Source organism: Musca vetustissima, unplaced genomic scaffold (assembly GCF_032173495.1).
Source record: "Musca vetustissima isolate MV318-11 ecotype Yass unplaced genomic scaffold, APGP_CSIRO_Mvet_v1 utg18749, whole genome shotgun sequence".
NCBI classification, from domain to species: Eukaryota; Metazoa; Arthropoda; class Insecta; order Diptera; family Muscidae; genus Musca; species Musca vetustissima.
This window is the reverse complement of record NW_026882420.1, coordinates 76,638-82,479: the sequence shown is the minus strand read 5'-3', so window position 1 is coordinate 82,479 and position 5,842 is coordinate 76,638.

The following is a 5,842-nucleotide window of genomic DNA, read 5'->3' as shown; positions in this document are numbered from 1 at the left end:
CTACAACGGCAACATTTGGCCCCCAACATTATAGTAGGCATCAAAAGCATCGTTTTACTCGTTTTTCTTCGTCGTTTTGTTTTTGGGTCTCCATGAGATTCCAACGATGCTAAATTGCACTACAAGTTTTAGAGACCAGAGTTCAGATGCAGAGACAAACACTCGTCCACGAGTGCGACTATTATGCAATCCATTCATCCTTTCAAGGTGAAATCACCAACAAAAGAAGAAAAGCAAAGAAGAAGAAATGAAGATGAAAAGAAGCCACTGCTTGCAGATGAATAGCGGAAATTCAATGACTGACTGAAACATGTTTCACCTCTTTTGTCTTTGGCTTGACGGTTGGTTTTTAGTTTTTGTGATGATGATGCTGCTGTTGCTGCTGGCTGGATAGCTGGCCTAAAGATGAAGAAAACAAGATTTGCATTTTTTATTGCGGCTTTCAACTGCAATTGGCTTTCGGTAAAAGTCCAAATGTTGTGGAGGTGGTTTAGTCAAAATATTTTTTATTTTTCCATTTTTTCTGTTGTTGTTGTTTTGTTTTCTTGAGTACTGACACATAACATTTGGTGGGAATTGAATGTTGCTGTATTGCTTTTTTAGCTTCCGGTAGGATGGCAGCAAAAATCTTGTCCACTGCTTAGTTATTATCCAACAAGTGTGGCGAATCTTTAGTGCAAAACAGGAATTTTGAAGAAACAATAAAACGAACGCTGGATATAAAGGAAGCAAAGCATTGTTGTGGAAAAAATGCAACATTTATTATCATTTTTGGTATTTTTTAAAATGTAATTAAGGTTTGTAGTTATGGCAAAGTTATATTTTTTGAAAGTTATTTGTTTTTAAAGAAGGTAAATGTGCTATTAAAGATTTTCCATGGAAATTATGGGATTTTTCCATATTAATTTGCTTGGATGGATTATACTAATTATAAAATTGAAAAACCACTATCGAAAGTTAATTACATCAAAATATGAAGGTGCAAAGAATTATCAAAGCAATGGTAATCACTGATGTTAATTTTAGAAGAGAGTGCAATCTCAGTTAACCACCAAAAATATGGGCGTTCGTCTTGTTATATAATTCGCAGAATGTTTTTATTTTTATTTGCTAATTAAAAAATAAAATTATATACAGGTTTTCTATTTATAGATTTTCGCAATATCGTGGTAATGTTGCAAAATTGGATGCAACAGCAATAAGCCACGCAACGTTTTTGGATGATCGGGTTTATTGTTCCTGACATGGTCGCGTCAGCTATAATATCACAACCTTCCCTATATCACAATTTATTTCATTGCATAGTAATGCGGAACCAAAATTCATCAGATGCATCTTTACCATAAGTTGTGCACTTAAAATACCCTAAATAACATTTATACCAGCAACTATTATTTAGTTAGAAAATGCCTACAATGGCGCAACCCTTTATATTAGGACTGTGTCAAAAAATTTACCTATACTGAACATTTTCTACAAATATGTTTTTCACTTTCCAAGAACATGAGAACTTAGTATAGTAATAAACAAGTAAAAATGCTGTTAATTTCGGCCTGCCCGAACTTTTTATACCCTCCACCACGTGAAATACATTATACCCTTCCCCATGCTGTGGTACAGAGTATTATGTCTTTGTGCATATGTTTCTAACAGACAAAAGGAATCGAGATAGACCCATGGTTCCTTTAGAGACCATATATAGAATCACATTTTGAGTCGATTTATGTATGTCCGTCCATATATATCTGTGAACAAAGTACACGTCGCATTTATAATCCGATTTAATTGAAATTTTTTTCAAAAATTTCAGATTGGTATGTGTATGGGTTATTTTAATTTAGTTCAAATATCTATGTACGCAGTTAATTTCGTCCGATTCCATTTCAATGGCCCTCCTTGGATGCTATGTCTATTCTATCTACAGGATATCGTACATATAAGCATCTCTTGTATGTACCCAAAGTGGTGAAGGGTATCATATAGTTGGCCCCTTCGACTTTTGAACTTTCCTTACTGGTTTATTTCGAGATGTTGCAAAGGAGCTTTAAACTGAAAGTACTAGGGCCTTCAACATATTTAAATAAAGATATTTAAATGAAACTTATGATAGCATGGAACTATGTTTAGTGGAAGCATGGGTTCGATACTAACTCAATTTAAAGCCTTATTACTCTCGCCATTACGAAAATGTCTTCAGACAGTCCACATACAAATTTAGTACGTTTCTACGGATCTTATATTTTTTCTACAGTTCTAATATAGGGTTCCACGTATGGCTGGAGCGTAAAAGTGTAACATAGTTTTTATTTATATACTTTCTATGACAAGACCAACGTTATTCTTAATAATTTCCCCCAATTTTCTACATTTCTTCCTAAATTCGAAATCCACATAACCAACTCAATTATCCATAAACTCCTAACATTCCTACAATTTAGAAAATTTCAAAAGTGTACTTAATTTTCATACATGTTAAGTAGACCACAAAAGTCTGTGTTTGTTTACCTACAAACAAACTTAGGAGTACACTTGTGGCCACACAATATTTGCACACATATGGTACACATTGTGACGACCGCATGCAATGTATTCCGGAAGCAATCATAAGCCATCGTTTTCCTGAAGATGTGTTTCTCACATTAACACATTATTAAATCAAAATTTGTTGACAACAAACTATTGACGCACACCTAACCTCACTTGCCTCAGTTGCTGGCGAACAATGTCAACAGTATGCGCGCCAGCAGCAGCTCCACACATCACATCAGAGTTGAAGTGCAACAAAGCGTAGTGCCCAACAAATATCCATTCATAACGAGAAAATCAACAAGAAAACAAACACTCTGAGCAAAAAAAGCAACAATATCAACAAAATGAAAATAAACGCAAAAATACCGTAGACAAATGGTAAATAATAAATGTTAGCATACTGTACACACATACACACTCACTCACGTTTCTGCAAAAATATTATGAGATTTGTTTAAATAAGAAAACAAAAACAAGAAAATTTCACGGAAAACTTAGACAGACCAACATTTATTCATTCACAAACACACGCACACACAGATGCTGGTAAACACCGAAATACTCTATTTGCAATTGAAAAAAATAAGCACTAAACCACTAACAAACACTCAAGGAAAACACGACACGTTTTCAATGGATGTTGATGCAATAGAAAATTGAACAAAGACTGTTTTTCTTTGATATATACATAAATTCTACATATTTTTGGTTAGACGGAAAGCCTTGATAATTATATATATATATATATATACTTATACTTTGTTATATTATGTTATTAAATTCCGACACGAGTGAAAACAAAACAAAAACGTAACGTATCCACCATTGGGTGGATGTTTCTTTACTTCAAGCGAAAAAAATAGTGTATGAATATTGGGGGCTATATCACTATGGAGACAGTTAGTTGTTTTTATAAAAAACAACTATTTATTAGTGGGGAATGCATGGATAAATAATTATAATTTTTGTCATCCAATGAGAAACCGAAATAGCAAACTTTAGCCAATACGTGCAGAGCACCCCACAAAATGGTTCGTTAGAATTGGGTTCTCTTAGAACTTTATTTAATTTTGACCGAATGAACATAAATTGATATGTTACTCTACCAGCCGATCGCAGCGTATCCCTACCGGAAATGATGGTCGTATGGATTAATTTGGTTCTATCTTTCGTATAAACATTGACACTTCAGTCCCCAAATATAGGGCAAAAAGCAGTGCTCTAGGTAACCTTCCACCTAGAATCACCGGCTTCATTAGGGAATGGCGAATGTTGCATAGATCTATTTCAGATGGTACTAGGGTTAGTTGTGATCAGCGTAAGGCTGAGATGTTGGCGGACCAAGTGCAGTGAACTCTTCAGCACCGGGGAGATGTGAGTGACGATCTCTCCAACCGCTAAGTTAGCTCGGTGATTGAAGGGATTAAAAACCATTCTACTATCCTGTCATTTAGCAGTTAATTTTCGTTAAATGGCTCCTATGTGGACAAAGTCTCTCTTTGGGAAGATTTGTCTGAATTTAGAATACTTCCCTAGGGAAAGGTTAAGGCTTTGGGAAAGGAAAATACTATACTATGCTATTCCTATAGATCTAGCTCTTTTATGTCGATCTATGAAAAACCACGATTGATAGGATTGATGTCTTCATAACTAGGTGTGTTCTCGTATTCTTAGATAGGTGCCAGTTTGTTGAGAATAGAATCGTTGAGGACTTAGTTCCCTGTGTGGAGGATGGGGATCAGCTGCGTGCTCGTAAGCACCTGCTGTCCACCTACTCTGGATGAATGAGCAAGGCTTGCTCTACGAAAGGGAAGGTCTTCCGTTTTATCACAGAAGATTTTACTCTGCGGACTGAAGCAATTTGGTATACAATACCGCCTAGCTCACCTATGTTAGTTTTAAGTTTGTTTTTAGGTATTGTAAATATATCTAGTTTTTAGATTTCAACTTATTTATAAGTTTTTCATCGCCCATTTTTTATTATTCTAATTTTCGGGGCATACTTTGTAGTTGGAGCCGTAGCTCATAGTTATAAGTAAGTTTGTTGTGACCTCCGCTAAGCTGAGACACTCATTGTAGTAGGCGCTGAATATGTGCATGTTTAGTTACTCAGGTAAGTAAGGTTTAAGTCGATTAACCTACAATGGATTGAAGATTTGAATTTATGTAAAAAATGCGTCCGATTTTATGATATAGTGCGCCAGCAGTATAAAAAGCATAAGCATATTTTGGGATTGTACAAACAATTATAATTAAATTTTCAAGTGTCTTCATTTTTGAAATCTCTTAGAAGATATGTTAGTAGGATAAAATTAATAATATATAGGACATTATATAGGGGCACATATTCACTAATAATATATATTTAATTCTAAGACAATACATATATGTATGCATACACAGTCCTATCCTATATCTCGAGTGTAGTTTATGATTAATTTTTGTTGATCACATATCCAGTCATGCAGACATGAATGAATGAAAGTAAAGATTCCACAATAATTGATGCGATGCAATTTATCTTTTCTTGTTAGCTGAAGATTTGTTATAAATAATCACCGGTTATCAGATGCAGCAAATCCAATATGTACGACTGCGTGTTTGTGTGTATGGTGCAGAAATGTGATAACTTATACCCATATACTTTCTGCCGAACCCCAACCGAACATATGCTGGGTAATATACTAAACCAAAAAAGTTTCGAAATATGGATAATCATAAATAAATAACATTGATTGCAGTAAAAGATAAGAATATTTTGAAACGGTAAGTACCATTAGGATATTGCTATTTGGAAAATTTTTCATATATTGTAGACAAATTTCATTCCGGAGAAGATGGTTACTTATGGTGTGGAAATAGTTTTGCAGAATTTGTAGAAGTTACAATGTAAATATTGAGAAATGACATGGAATTCAATGGATTGATAATTTTTACATCAACTAATTGCGTATATTTGTGAATGAATTTCTGATTTTCTCAGTATACATTGCGAAACCAAAAACAGGCTATCGGAACTGTTTTCTCATTGTCTTCATTTGTTGACTTTGGACTGTATTATAAAAAGTTGCTATTCTACGACAACAAAATGTTGAACTGACAACTTAGTCAGGAAAATGTCACTGCGAAAAATGAACGAAAAAACTTATTCCAGACACATTTGTACATTTATCCGTTCAAAGGAAGATGGTTTTAGTGTCATTTACTGAGCTGTCTGACTGCCATGACTGAATGGTAAACGAAATCCATTTAGTTGATATGTTGGAATGGGACATTTTCAATTTCTGTTGCAACTTTTACAAGTTCAGAGCAT